Genomic DNA, 16,133 nt, shown 5'->3' on the forward strand with positions numbered 1-16,133 from the left:
AAATAAATGAATATAACAAAACTCTAAGTCATTAGTCACAAATTGGAGTTTAAATAGTAGGATTTTATGATTCACAAAATGTTATTGCCTCTCCAAAGTAGGCACAGTTATCACCAAGATGGACGCCACTGGAAACTACAAGTCCCATGATCCTTTAGTTCTCAGTCACTCCTTCTCCCGGTTATGCTCTACCCCCTGTTTTGATGTAACCTCACTGAGATGATCTCTGACCAAAACACCAGCCATACTGGATGCACTGCAACCGAACGGCCCACAGCCAAAATTAGTGAAGATCACATGACCTGCCCAGACAGGTGCAGGATATATAATGTGGACATGTGACCAGTGTCCTTCTTTTGTCCTGCGTCTCCTCCATGCAGAGGAAATTAACGGACTGATTAAAGGGCCAGTTTCTCCGTCGTCCTAGCCCAATGTCTGCATGGGGGTAGAGCCCCAAATGAGATCGCAGGGTGACGTCTTCTTGCATGGACAGTCGGGGACCTAATGAAGGTCCTAGGGTTTGTCTTGTGCATTCCCTGCTCGGTCCAGCCAGCAGTCTGCCTTTTAACCTATGCAAATGCATTGGCTGACATTCCTAATGCACTGCAATACATTTATGGTTATGGCAGTGCATTAGTATGAACAAGTGATCAGATAATCACTTGTTCTAGTCACATTACGGTATTAGTAGTAATAAAAGTAAAACACACCAAAAAAAAAAATTCCAACACATTAGGTATCACCAGGTCCCAAACTATATTTTTACAATAGCTTTTAAGTTTTTTTTTAAATCGATCAAAACATAATAAAACCTATATAAATTTGGTATCCCTCTGGTCGTACCGAACCAGAGAATAGGTTAGAAGTGTCATTTGGAGCACACAGTGAAAGATGAAAAAAACCAAGCCCACAAAATTACACAAATGTCTTTTCTTGGCCATTTTACAGAATTTGGAATCAGCACATGGCATGGAATTAGAATTTGTTACACAGAATATACAGTCATATGAAAAAGTTTGGGCACCCCTATTAATCTTAAAGGAAACCTACCACTTGTAGTGGCAGGTTTCCGATGGCAATACCGAGCACCAGCTCAGGGTGAGCTGGTGCCGGAGCTTATTTTAGTTAGTGTTTTAAACCGCGGTATCGCGGTTTAAAAAACTTTTTAAACTTTATAGCCGGCGCAGGCAGGTACGCGCTCGGCGCTTACCGTGCACGCGGCTACATAGGAAGTGAATGAGAGCCGCGCGCATGGTAAGCGCCGAGCGCGTACCTCCATGCGCCGGCTATAAAGTATAAAAAGTGTTTTAAACCGTGATACCGCGGTTTAAAACACTAACTAAAATAAGCTCCGGCACCAGCTCACCCTGAGCTGGTGCTCGGTATTGCCATCGGAAAACTGCCACTTCAAGTGGTAGGTTTCCTTTAATCATTTTTAGTTATCAAAGTTTGGGTTTTTGCAACAGCTATTTCAGTTTGATATATCTAAACTGATGGACACAGTAATATTTCAGGATTGAAATATTTTACAGAAAATGTACAATATGCATTAAAACAAAATTTGACAGGTGCAAAAGTATGGGTACCCTTATCATTTGCTTGATTTGAATACTCCTAACTACTTTTTACTGACTTACTGAAGCACTAAATTGGTTTGGAAACCTCATTGAGCTTTGAACTTCATAGCCAGGTGCAACAGGCAACAATACAGCTCACTTTGCACAAGGAGAAGCTGTATGGTAGAGTGATGCGAAAGAAGGCGTTTCTGCAAGCACGCCACAAACAGTCGTCTGAGGTATGCTAAAGCACATTTGGACAAGCCAGTTTCATTTTGGAAGAAGGTCCTGTGGACTGATGAAACAAAGATTTAGTTGTTTGGTCATACAAAAAGGCGCTATGCATGGCAGCCAAAAAAGCATTCCAAGAAAAACACTTGCTGCCCACTGTAAAATTTGGTGGAGGTTCCATCATGCTTTGGGGCTGTGTGGCAAATTCCACCACCGGGAATCTTGTCAAAGTTGAGGGTCGCATGGATTCCTCTCAGTATCAGGAGATTCTTGAGAATAATGTTCAAGAATCAGTGACAAAGTTGAAGTTACGCCGGGGATGGATATTTCAGCAAGACAATGATCCAAAACACTGGCATTAGCTACCCAGGCATTCATGCAGAGTGAACTGGAATTGTCTTGTAAAGAGGAATGGTCAAAAATACCTTCATCCATCATCCAGGAACTCATTAAACGGAACCTGTCACCAGGAGACCCATTTTTGGCACTCCCCCAGTCCCCACAGAGCATAGTACATACACTGCCAAAGTGTTTTTGTATACAAAATAGGTTTTACAGAAAAAAGATATGTTATATTGTACCTTTCATTAGCATCTGCTGTGTGACTAGGCAGTTGCCAATTAGGAGGGTCTGGAAAGGAGCAGTTTCCCCCCCACCCTTGGGAAACATGTGACCTTTTCAAATATATGAATAACTCCCCTCACTGTAGAGGAGCAGGGGGCGTCGCTAAGCCCAGTGATGGGTGCTTTCATATATTTGAAAAGGTCACATGGAGAAGCTGTTCCCCAAGGGTGGGGGGGGGGAACTGCTCCTTTCCAGGCCCTCCCATTTGGCAACTGCCTAGTCACACAGCAGATGCTAATGAAAGGTACAATATAACATATCTTTTTTTCTGTAAAACCAATTTTTATTACAAAAACACTTTGGCATTGTATGCTCTGTGGGGGCTGGGGGAGTGCTAAAAATGGGTCTCCTGGTGACAGGTTCCCTTTAAAAGCTACAAGAAGCTACTAGAGGCTGTTATTTTTGCAAAAGGAGGATCTACTAAATATTAATGTCACTTTTCTGTTGAGGTACCCATACATTTGCACCTCATTTCAATCCTGAAATATTACCGTGTCCATCAGTTATTAGATATATCAAACTGATAGCAAACTGATATCAAACTGTAGCAAAAACTCAATTTTTGATAACTAACAATGATTAAGACTAATAGGGGTTCCCAAACTTTTTCATAAGCCCTTATTTAGCTCTGTACATGAAAAAAAAGTTATGGATTTTTGCAGGTGGAGGAGACCAAAAAAAATAAAAACGTAAAATTTAAAAAGTCCATTGGCAGCCAGGAGTTACAATGCCCCCTAATAAAAAAAAAAACTCAGGGGCTCTGCAAACATGTCAAGGCACCTGAAAGAGGAAATCAAAATATGCCCTACCCAGACAGTGAATTACATCCACAAATGGGGAGGGGGGGTTCTTAATACTCGGAATAAACGGCACAATATAATGTCATGTAACCCCTTACTCTACAATGTTACAATTAGGGCCATAAGTGAATTAGTGAGTGTCTCTGAGCTCTGTGCAGGGGGCGGATCTACAGGCTCACCAGAAAGTAACTCAGTAAGCACGGGTGTCACACAGAAATCCACAATGGCGGCCACCCGACCCCATGTCAGAAGTTACAGGGTCGTTTTTAGGGGCAACTGAAATTGTGTACAGCAGGTCTGATAGACACAGGTTGGACTTGTTTATGTGAAATGCTGTATTTTTGTTAATAATAGAGAGTTAGAAAATGTGTTATTTTGTTATCCTGAGTACATATAAGAAACTTGTCTTCATGGGAATCCCCTTTTAAATGGTTAAAGAGCTTGCTGTGAGCAGTTTGTGGGGTAATGTTTTTAGAATGGAGAGATTTGTGGGGGTTTCTTTTAATACAACATAGACTTAAATGTTCCAGCTTACCAGCCTCCCAAAATAGATCTCCTCAGGCACGGTTTACCCCACTGCAAGGGCATAGCAACATTGAGAAAAAGAATCCAAATCTTTAAAATTCTTCTTTATTTGCGCTTATACAACATCCAGGTATGCAATGAATTCAATCGTCCATGCGTTTCAAGCAGTTTGCCTCCTGGACTGTGCTTGCCTGCGACTCAGGGAACATCATAGACCAGGTTTTGAGCCAAAACTTTCACCCCATGTTTTTCAAAATCCACTTATTACCCACCATATACAGGAGCCATTGTCTGCTGCTGTGCCAGTTGGAAGCTGAGCCATGATTGGTTGCTGTTCTGCCACAGGTCATTAATATGAGCTCTGAGCTGTGATTGGTTACTATAGGCAATGAGAAGAAGACATCTTATGTGTGAGGTAAGATGGATAGGGATACAGAGATAGGGGGAGATTTATCAGACATTTTTAAGGTAAAACTGTTCCAGTTACCCATGGAAACCAATCAGAGATCAGCTGTAATTTTATAAACATCTGTGCAAAAATGAAACTTGAGCTCTGTTTGGTTACCATGGCCAACTGGAATGAGAGTGCCAGCGACAGACAGTCACTGAAAGAGACGGCCCAAGACAGTCTATAGACACATATAAAATATTTTTTGTTAACCCATTCTATTTTGTTGTAGCTAAGAGCAGTTATTTACTATCCCAGCTGTAGCGGGGAGCTACAGCTAGTACCTTATAAAATAGATTTTTGCAGAAAGTAAAGGTTTTCGTGCTTAGTCAAAATATATTCCAGGATCACCAGCACAGTGCCTACCAGTAAGTCCCTTTAGTTCATATGCATGTCCTCTAACAAGGATGCTGATACTCATTACCACGGATGATTCCACTAGTTGAGTTGTACCACAATGTAAACTGATCTCCTGTCCACAGGCGATGTAATGGAGATAGTGGGCAGTGTAAAAAAAAAATCATTGAATAGGTTGCATGAGCCCTGCAAACCTATGTGAGAACTGGGCCCTCTACTAGTTTTATATTAAACAGTTTTTTCCTAGTTATACTCTTTATCCTTGGAGTTTGAACTTCTGTGAACTGATATATGACCTTATTCTAAGGCCCCTCCAACAAGAAACAGGAGGGAGCTCAAAACACTGAATGTTTGACAGGAAGGTTCTAGGTGTTGAGTTTAAATATAGTATTTTGGTCAATATTTTGCATCATAACAAGAGAAAAGTAAACTGTACTTTAGTTATTTGGACCACTCCTAGTATTTGCTTACAAACACTGCTGGCAAATACTGCAGTTTGTATGCGGGAAGGGGGGTTTAAAGGAGTGATAACCATATCTTCAGAGTCATGCCTGTCACAAAAGCAGGAAATAAACACCGAAGCATGGACATGTGACAAAACTGGTCTTACTGCATGAAAGTCATGAGCATGTAATTTGTAAAAAGCAAAAAATTCCTTCCAATCACCTACTTTAACTCTACTATAATATACCTTTTCTAGATGTATCTCTTAATACATCTACAATTTAATTTACCTATATACTTGAGTATAAGCAGAGTTTTTAAGCACAAAAAATGTGCTGAAAAAATGAAGCCCCGGTTTGCCCCAGCAGTTGGCCAGCCCAAAAAAAAAATAAAGTTGAAACTCAACCCGCCCAAAGGGGGGGATATGATGGCAGTGGCGGCTGATTTAGAATCTCCATATAACAGATATCTTACTGCAGGAAATTATATTTGTACAAAGTTTCCTTTCTGTGGCTTCCATTTGAAATTCTGCCAAAACATGCAATACAATTCCCTAACACGTAAACCCAGGCATTCCTAAATCAGTATTAACATTTGAAGGGAAGCTCTCATCATGCAAATTCAGGATAACCTATAGGCATCAGGTTATAAAGCAGAAAGAGCGGATATATTAGTGTGTGCAGATTCCAAAACCTTGGAATTTATATCTCGGCTTCCTATAAGTGATTGACAGCCTTGCATGAATCTCTGTGCCTGTGAAATTAGCATCATGTAATGATAGGACTGATCAAACAGCCCCCATGACTCATCTATGCTAAATCATAGAAAGAGCAAAGATATAAATAAAGTTATACTCCTAATAAACTATGTATAGAGCTGCTCAAGTCATCTTGGTCTAGAACATGCAGCCAGCAGATTACAATGCAAATTCATGTTTCCAGGTTCAGTGGTGGAGATTTATCACTAATGCAATATTTGAAATACGTTTTGAGTCTGTGTTACGTGTTAAAAGTGTATGTCAGTACTTGGATATGACTAGATATATTTGACATCTAGCACTTGCTTTTATACTCCAGTAGGGGGTGGCATTTAAAGTTTAGTACAATCTCAGGACAGAAGTGTTTGACTCTGGCTTTATTAATTAGGGCCATAAGTGAATTGAGGTAGGGGAGCCATGTATACACAAGTCCTAAATTTACTTTTACAGGTTTTCCAATAACTCCTGTTCAAGTGAATGGAGAGAATTGGGTACATGTAATCACCTGTGGCTCTATGGCAACTCCTTAATTGTGAAGGAGAGTGTCCAAAAAATATAAAAAAGGCCCCAAATCCTTTATGTAAATAAAAAGTAACAGAAAGCACAAAACCATACCGCAGCAGTGCTTGTTGGTTGATACATTTGCCCCAATGTCTAGCTTGTGTTTATTCATAAGAAACTTTAATTATACCATGTGCTGAATTGAGCTCATTCCTCCATTTGTACATGATCTACATAAAAAAATAAACCCCAAGACCATGTAGATCTACATAATACTCTAAGTTCTAAGAAACTGAAGTTACAGCAACATTACGCCCTTCCAGCCATTGTTTTATCATGGAAAATCCAGGAAGTGCTTTCTAGAAACTTTTTGGAACATATAACAATCTGAAAAGATTTCACTAGAGAAATATGTAATCCTTCAAGTAATACATATTTCTCGCAAGAATGTGAATACCTGAAACTCAACACTTACTGAACTCATCAACCCAGGAGAGACCTGTAAAGCAAGCATATACCTATCAATACTGTACATGGAAAAACAGATTGAGAATTACTTATTTGATTTTTTTTATTAACCACTTAAGGACATAGCTCTTTTTCAACTGTCTTTCAATTATTCACGCCGCACTTTGTTTTTCCATGCACAGAGCTGTATAAGCGCTGGCTTTCTGTATAACAAATTGTACCTCCTAATCTATCTAAATGACAACTTTACTTTATTCTTTGGCGCAGTACCAACAGGAAGATATCAAATTTATTTGGGTTTTAAAAAATAAAAATTTCATTTCACCATACCCTGAGGCCAATAACTTCTTCATACTTCGATGTGCACAGCTGTGTAATGTGTCATTTTCCGCGGGATTAGATTTTCAATGCTACCATTTTGGGAACGATACAAACTTTTGATCACTTTTAATGAGTTTCAAAATAGTAACTAAAAAGTGGAGATTCTGATATTCAGGTGTTTTATCACCACCTGGAATAACCATTTTTATATTTTGATAGATTCTGCAGTGATACCTAACATGATTATTATTTTATTTCTACATATATTGGTTCTAAGGAAAGGGGGGGGGGGCTATTTAACCTAAAAATTCATTTTTTTTTTCTTTTTGCCAAGAAGATTTAGTTATTTAGCTAAACTCTTAGAAAAAAAAATATATTATAATTATTAGAATGCAACCAGCTTTCAACAAACTATTATTAAGCAATAGTGCAGATGATAATAGTAAACTTTGTTATACACTTTATTACAGAAATCTGCTTCTGTGTCCTTTTTCTCTGCCTTTCTTCCTTATTTAAGCAGTTAAGATAAATCAATTTTCTGACATGTTCTCCACTGACAACTAAGAGATAAAAAGGAACCAGATAAAGTCAATACGGGAGATTTATCATGCGCTAGACCAAGATGGAAGCCCCACCCCTCCAGCTTAGACCTCCTGATGTATCCGGCAGGTTGCTGCACAGGTAGCGAAAACACCATGCAAACATTCAAGGTGAATGTTACACGGTCTAGGCAGTGTGCAGATGCAGGAACGCTGTGCACCTGCCCACTCCTCTGCTGTCCATGCCCCCTTCACACCAAGCTGCACCATAATTTGCGGCCCAGGCAGTCAACCATCACACTAGGCCATAGAAACTACAGCTGTGTACGAGTCCATAGTAAGTTATGAGACTATGTAATGGCTGAAACAACGGCTAGTATTTGTCAACAAAGCACTTTCATATGATTGAGGCCTACGTCTGTCGCAAACAGAAATACTGCACATTTTGCATTTCAATAGATATTTGTTGCTATTGACATACACACATATGTATACCTGCTACATGGTAACGCATGCAATCAAGTGTAACATTTTGTGCGACTCTCCTTCTGGTTTTGGAGGGGAGCAATATAATTAGAAATGAGTCAGACTAATAAATCTACATTTGCACAGTTGTGTGAAACTGACCCCAGCATTCAAATGTCTATAATAAATCATGCAAGAACAGCAAATAACAATGGCCCCTACTGGACTCAACTCGCTCTCCAAATACCATCCAGCAACTGCAGTAGACGCTGAAGAACCGAAAATACCAAGAAGTGCACATTTATGCCTCCTCAAAATAACAGCAATTTATCAAAGCCTGTCAGTCTGTCTCTAATGGCAGCGAGTCACAAGTCACCACAATGTGCAATGATCCTTTGCTTCCAAGCATTTTGGAGCCTGCAGGATGTGTCTATGTGTATAAGCAAACTCTTCATAGAAATCCTGCTTAGCAGCAAGCTGCTCTCTCCAACACTAGGCGCATGTAGAATGTAGTTCTCAGAGAAGAGAATACATGGTTTTTAAAATTTGTGTTAGGACTTATATTGCAATACATTATAGGGGCAAAATAAAAATCTCTCCTTATATCCATGGCATTGTTATTATATGTTGGCATTGTGCTGCTCCCTGGGGGTGAAGCTTGAACTTTTCAGGTAATTGAAAAAGCAATTTCCACAGCTGATTTTTTGTGTGATTATGATAAATGCCACACACACTACTATACTACACTACTGTATAAGACTACAAGAACATGGTCATTTTGCCCATGAGTTGGCTCCCACAGACCTCTATTAAGCAGAAGGAGAACGCCGCGTCTTACCGCACTGGGACCAACCTCAACAGTCTGGTCACAAATTATAGAGTGTCCTATTCCTGCCCAATTTTCAGTGTAGCAACTCCTTTATATCTGGAGCTCACCACTGCCATCTCGACTCAGCCAACTGGACCCCAAACTTTCCCTAATGTGTGCACACTCTGTGAACTTAGCCATACTTTGTGAATTTTCTGCACAGAAAGCAACAATTACGAGGCTTGATTTTGAGCGTAAATTTCCTTCAATTTGCTTCTGCCACCAACATTTTAGGGTTGTCATCTATCAATATTCTGCATGACACTGCTTAAAGGGAACCCGTCACCACTATTTTCACAAATACAGGTAGTGGCAGGTTCCTATAGAGCTCTAGTAACTATCTGACACCCTGCTTTTAGCTAAAAATTGTTCCCCTCAGATCCCCATAAAATCAGAGTTATAATCTTGCCTGGTAACTATGCAGCTTTGGAGCGAGTCCATGGGGGCGTGGCCTAATGTCATGTGACCAGGGTGACATCATCAAAGGTCCTTGAGCTACTTAATATGAAAACTATACCCCATGTACATATCTGACCACATAAAACCATCACAGCAGCCTCCATGGACTTCTGCTCCTCTCCATGCAGGCTGCTGTGATTTCATGTGATAAAACATGCTGTGATTTCATGACATATATGCTTAGTGTACAGTTCCTAATGCTACAAAAGCTATAGGACCTGCGATGATGTCACCCTGGTCACATGACATTATAGCAGCATACAGAGATAGGCATGGGGAGGAGCTGCTGGATTCAGCCCGAGGAGGCCACGCCCACCTGGACTACATGTAGCCATGCTTAGTTACCAGATAAAACTATAAAGTTGAATATATGGGGATCTCAGGGGTATAATTCTTAGCTACAAGCAGGGTGTCAGATAGTTATTAGAGCTCTATAGGAACCTGTCACTAGCTGTATTTGTGAAAATAGTGGTGACGGGTTCCCTTTAAACATACAATAACACGGGCCACCTTCATCTATAATCTATAAACAGTAACAAACAATTATGCACAAAAGTAAGGAGTCAATCCTTCTTCAATTGTTGAAGAGCATGTGTCCCTATTTAAGACATGACTTGGAGCGGTTTAGCTCCAAGCTGGATTTCCAATATATGCAATGAAGAAAAATGGGACTGAAAGTAGTCTGTAGTCACAGCATGGAGTGAAGGATCTGCAACACTGCCATAACCTTCTAAGATTTTCTTTCCCGAAACTGTGCAATCAGCTCCATCCAATTAAATGTGGCCACACTGCAGTTACTTGCACAACGGGGGGTGCCATTCTGCAGGAAAAATTAATGGAGGGGTAGGTTGTGTAACACCATAGCTGCAGCTACTTGTCTCTAAAAGTTGTGGTGGTATCAGAGGGAAGACTCTTTAAACCTAAAATTTATTTTTGATGAAAACATCTTGAATCTTTCCTGCAAACAGCTTACACGGAATGAATACTTTAAATCAAATTTGAATAAATTTAAGCTGGATTTCTGATACTGTGGTGAACCATAAGTAAGTGTGGGATTTTCTTCTCAGATATTGGAATACATTACAGCACTATAACAGCAATCTTATTACGAGTTTCAGTCACTCGACAACGTTCACGTGCAGGATCTTTAGAGGTGAAAATACTGGGGCAGATTTATCGGTTTATGATAGATTTCTGTTGAATTCATCTCGCACCACATTTATCAAGGGTTTCAGGGTGTGTTCACATGCAATGTTTGCATTGCGTTTACAAATGCAATGCAAGCACCCGGGAATTTCACACATGTTCCCAGTGAATCACATGTTGATATGCATTGTATTGTATTTGCACTGTGTTTTGCTCGAGACAACATAAACGCCATGTGTGCATGCAATGGGGAATCTGTCACCACAATTTACATACTAAAAACCCATGGCTATGCCCACACGTCAGGCATCCCTTTGCTTTTATTTTCCCCATTCTCCATCCATGACAAAAATGTAGAAATATTTAAATATTTTAGAAATATGCAAATAACATTATTTGAATCGTGCCACTGTTATGACATCTATATACATGCAATCTGCGTGCAGTATGTGCAAAAAGTACATATATAGTCGTATGGCAGTCATGCAGTTCTCTGCCTAAATCTATATTTACAGAATCAAATGATATCATCGCACTGCAGTCTATTATAAAGAAGCATGAGATTTAAGCATTGACATACTATTTTCCCCTTGTTGGTTCAAAGTTAAGTGCTCCGCCAGCCTTGAACTGAACAGCTGAATCATGTCTGACAGTCTGGTTGCTAAGGATACACTGCCAAAAAGCAACATCTTAACTGAGTTAGTCAGGCAGGAAAACCATAGCAACTGCTTTATACAGGTAACTGAAAAGCTAATTGTGCTGTGAAGGACAGAGTCGTCACTCCTTACTGGAAATATCTTATATAGATAATATTTTGGTTTCCCATCAACTTTAAAGGACATCAGCCATCAGTTTGGCTCCGGCTCAGCTACATATTTTTTTAAAAGTTATTTTCTGGGCTAATATGCCCTTTCTTTATACACTAAAAACTGTCCCAATTAATGCATAAAGGAATGGGCATCTAACGCTGTACATCTACCATCAGTCAAACTAATGGTAGAGGTCCTTTAATGGCAATATATGGATTATGTTATTGATGAAGATAACATCAGACTGCTGTGTATCATCAGCTTGTAAGGTCCACTCACACACCAATAACAAGAACGAGCCATTGGATCACACAGGGAACCGTAGAAACAACTGTCATAATTGTAAGCTCATAGAAATACATGGGACTGTTTAATTAAAAAAAAAAAAAAAAACACAACATGTGGAAACCATGGGTAGCACTCATCCCTAAACAAAAACACAAAAAAAAACAAACATGCGTGCATGAAGCCTTAGCCACAGGTGAGGGGCAGGTTTGAGGCTAGGCTAGTCCGACTGCTGGGACTTCCATCCATTATGAGACAACCTGCAGAGACGATTGATGCCACAGGTTGCATTGTTGGACCGTTTTAACCCCTTAAGGACACCACCATTTTTTTTAGCTTAAGGCTCAGCCCCATTTTTTGGATTCTGACTTGTGTCGCTTTATATGGTTATAACTTTTGAAAACTGTTACTTATCAAAGTGACCCTGAGATAGTTTTTTTCCCTGCATGTTGTTCTTCATTTTAGTGGTAAATGTTGGCTGATAAGTTTTGCATTTATTTACAAAAAAAAAAAGAAAAAGGGAATCTTTTGAAAAATTTGAAATTTTCGAAATCATTGCGTTTTCAGGCAGATAGATTTACCACCTATATAAATAGCTGAATAACATTTCCCATGTGTCTACTTTACATTTTTATAATTTTTGAAATGTCTGGATAATATATTTTGATGTCCTGCGGCTTACAAATCAAATATCGATTTTCAGAATTGTCTATTTTGGGGGATAAATACAGTTTTGAATGAAATTTTACATATTTAGCATCAAACCCCCTTATATAATAAACCCATTTTCAAATCTGCACCCCTCAAGCTATCAGAAACAGCTTTTAGGAAGATTGTTAACCTATTCAGATCTTCATAGTAATTGAACCAAAATGGAGGTAAAATTTAGAATGGTCAAAATTTTGACAGTTATACGTTCATTCAGCCCTAAAATTTACACATTTCCAAAAGATAAGATGGTCTTCACCGTTTAGCCTAATAATCATGTTATCTTTATTCTATGGGTCAATACAATTACGGGGATACCATGCATGAATTTTTTTCTTACGTTTTACTAAATTTGTCAAATAAAACCCTAATGTGGGAAAAATCTATAATTTTTGCATTGTCGTCTTCCAAATGGCATAACATTGTTACTTTTTTGGCTACGGAGCTAGTTGATGACTTTCGGGACATGTACTCTGCAACAGTATCATTCTGGAGTACATATGTTTTTTTTTTATCACTTTTTATAGAATTTTTTGTGGGATTGAATAGGTAAAAATCATAATTTTTGGAGGGTTTATAACAGTTTTTTTTTAACAGCGTTCACCGTGGTCGCACTGACCATGGCATTTAACGGGTTAAACACCCACGATCGGAGCCCACGGAATTATAGCCGGCACTCCGCGTTTCCCGATGCGGGTTCGGGCTCAGATCTTGAGCGATAGAGAGCGAGATAGATATATATATATATATATATATATATATATATATATATATATATATATATATATATATATATATATATATATATACACACATATGTATGCGTTTTTGTATGTTGACCATGTGTTTGGCTGGTTTTAATCTGTTTCACAGTTGCCTACGCTTTAGCCAAATGCATGGTAAACATGCAAAAAGGCAAGCACTTAAAGGGAACCTGTTACCAGAGGGGTATTTTTCACTGGTGACAGGTTCCTATAAAAACTATACAGTAGATGGCAATAATGTTTTTATCAAATGTGTGGCTTACTTTCTTAGCGAAATACGCAATATCAAACTTTACCTGGCTCCCTATCACCACCTGCAGTGAAGTCCCGGGGGTTGCGCATTTCAAATTCTAACATCCACCTGCTAGTTTGCACGATTCACTCGGTGCCCCGCACTACATGATGCACCCAAACCATCTCACCGCACAAGGAAACTTTGCGCTTGCGCAGCGATCGTTGCTGCTCACTGTCCATGCCGGCAACACAAGGCTCACTGTGAAAGCACAAAGTTTCCTTATGCAGTGAGCCAACATCATTAGGGAGTAGGTCAAGACAGGGAGGATGTGGGAGAAGGAGTTGGTGCATCATGTAGCGCGGGGTTGCAACCCCCAGGACTTCACTGCGGGTGGTGATAGGGAGCCAGGTAAAGTTTGATATTGCATATTTCGCTAACAAAGTAAGCCACACATTTGATAAATACATTATTGCCATCTACTGTATAGTGTCTATAGGATCCTGTCACCAGTGACAAATACCCCTATGGTTACATGTTCCCTTTAAAATGCATGCGTTTTTGCACTTTTACCATCCATTTGGCTGGTTTGAATCGGTTTGTCTTCAATTCTGTAAGTGAAAGCAGCTGTGAAAAAGTTAACACCGCTGCTTACACTTACAGAAATTAGGAGAAACCAGTTCAAATCAGCCAAACACATGGAAATATGTAAAAAGAACCTTTACAGTCATGGCATGCTGAATGGGACTTACACAAATACTTTTCACATGAAATGATTTAAAATTGACAACATTTCCATTACTGCAGCAGATTCTTCAGAAAAATGTCAGGCTTTGGCCGCTCACAGTTAAATTGCACCTGAAAGTTGTGATGTAAAACTATAGTTTTTTTGGGTGGCTTCACATACTGACACTTTCATGAGTATTCTTTAACTATAGGTCTTTTCCAGGAGAGGAAAAAAAAATTTCTTGAAGGAAGACATGACAACAGAGCTCTGCTGGACTCAGGGTTGGAAAATCATGACATGCCAACCGTACCCAATTGCTGGTCCCTATAATCCTGTACTGTATATTGGTTGCAGCAGTCATGTGGGTGACAGGGTATAAACGCTGCAGAAAAATCTAAGAATATCGACAGCTTATCTATAGGTGATGGTGCTACATGGCTGCGGGCCCTATCCCTATACTCATCTATATTTGAATATACAAATATCTATATGTGATACTGCTACATAGCTTTAGGATCCGTCCAGTACCGAGATTCATCTAGATCTATTTACAGGTATATCTATAGGTGATACTGCTAAGTGGTTTTGGGACCCGTCCAGCACTTGAATTCATCTGATACCTATGTACACATATATCTATAGGTGATATATACAGAAAACTGGCGAGGATGTGGAACACTATGATATATAGGATTATTTCCTGAACTGAATACATGGTAACATTACTACATCCTGATGACAGGGCTCTTCTATAAGGTGACTGGGGGTGTAGAATTACTTTCACGGGCGGATCATTTCTTCGGCCGATTTGCGTTCACCTATATATCTGTGTACAGATATAATAATAGAAGTAAATAAAAACTAACTGCCACTTACATTCTGGGCTCTTTATTAATGCGCCCCTATATCGAATAGACGGTGCATATGGAATTTTAGCCAAAATATTTTACATATTTCCAGCTGTACTTTACAATAATACCCTATATAAATGCTATACCCCAGGCAGAGGTATTGCACGTAGGTGCCAGGCTGTGCAGCAGCTGACAGACACAACACTCATCCTACCTGCAAAACAGCTGTGCTCATTCATGTCCCATACCCACTTCCAGGTGGTAGGGGTGTCACTGCTCCATGCCAGGAGGGCGGCGCTCACTAGCTTATGCCCTGGTAACACCTCTGGCTGAGGAAGCTTCAGGCCCAAATGGACGGGCGGTGACGTCACCAGGCCGGAGCAGTGGCCGCCAGTGACAGGAGAAGCCAGTGCACTGAGAAGTACGGAGCCGCTGAGCTCCGCTCACTTCCTGGATCCGGTCCCGTGGTGTCATGACGTGGGCGGTGGGCGGCGGGCGGCTGTCACGTGTCCTATCGCGGGAACTGACGCCCTTCTCCCCTAGGCGGAGGCTGGGAATGTTGGCACTGGCTGCCCGCATAGTACATGCCAGGGGAGTGCTGGGGGTCAGCGCCTCTGCCCTCAGGAATGTTACCTTATCACAGACATAGCTGCTGCTGGCTGCATGTGGGGCACTGCGGGGTGTGCGCACACCCAGGAACATTACCACAAAACTGGCACAAAGACGTCACCCCAGGAATTAGTAACGGCGTCCTCCTAATTCGTTTATAAATGCTGCCCCCTACTGAAACAAGCCTAAGATCACACCTGTCTACCACAGGTTACCTTCCACTTTCCGTTATAACTAGGGGAAATCTAGAGCCGCAGCCAATGTCTTTAATACCACTAAGTGACGTCTATGGCGAACTAACTGTTATGCTTTAATACAGAAACAGCAGTTACTGTAAAATGACACTACCCTGCAAACCTCCGTCCCCTACCTCCATACTTGTCCCCTACTTCCATAAAGTTATCTGCTTTGTATGTGCAACATCCTCTGTTGGGGCCTAGCCTTGTGACCTGCATGCAGCCGGGGTCACTGATGCCACTGTGCTTGGTATGGGGAACGGAGGGCTGTCCTACAGCATTGGCAGGTCTCTAGCAGGTGGTGTGTGCAAGAAATATGGAGGGAGAGGCTGATGTACTGAGTATCCCTGAAGCAACCCCTGGGTAATGGAGGGGGAAGCCTGTGGTGGTAAATAGCAACATT

General features: G+C 40.4%; 1 protein-coding gene across 3 annotated transcripts in view; it reads right to left on the reverse strand.

Moving 5' to 3' along the window:
• The window catches only part of TAB3 (TGF-beta activated kinase 1 (MAP3K7) binding protein 3), a 42,245-nt gene extending 26,703 nt beyond the window's left edge, over window positions 1–15,542 (reverse strand). Inside the window, exon 1 of one of the 3 annotated variants that reach the window (XM_072135910.1) lies at window positions 15,519–15,542. The gene's annotated coding sequence lies outside the window, so the exon portion shown is untranslated. Of the gene's footprint in view, window positions 1–15,099; window positions 15,368–15,518 lie in introns of those variants that run through there. The other 2 variants (XM_072135911.1, XM_072135909.1) reach the window with 2 other exon arrangements.
• Between the last annotated feature and the right edge of the window lie 591 nt (window positions 15,543–16,133).

Source organism: Engystomops pustulosus, chromosome 2, assembly GCF_040894005.1.
Source record: "Engystomops pustulosus chromosome 2, aEngPut4.maternal, whole genome shotgun sequence".
Lineage (NCBI taxonomy): Eukaryota > Metazoa > Chordata > Amphibia > Anura > Leptodactylidae > Engystomops > Engystomops pustulosus.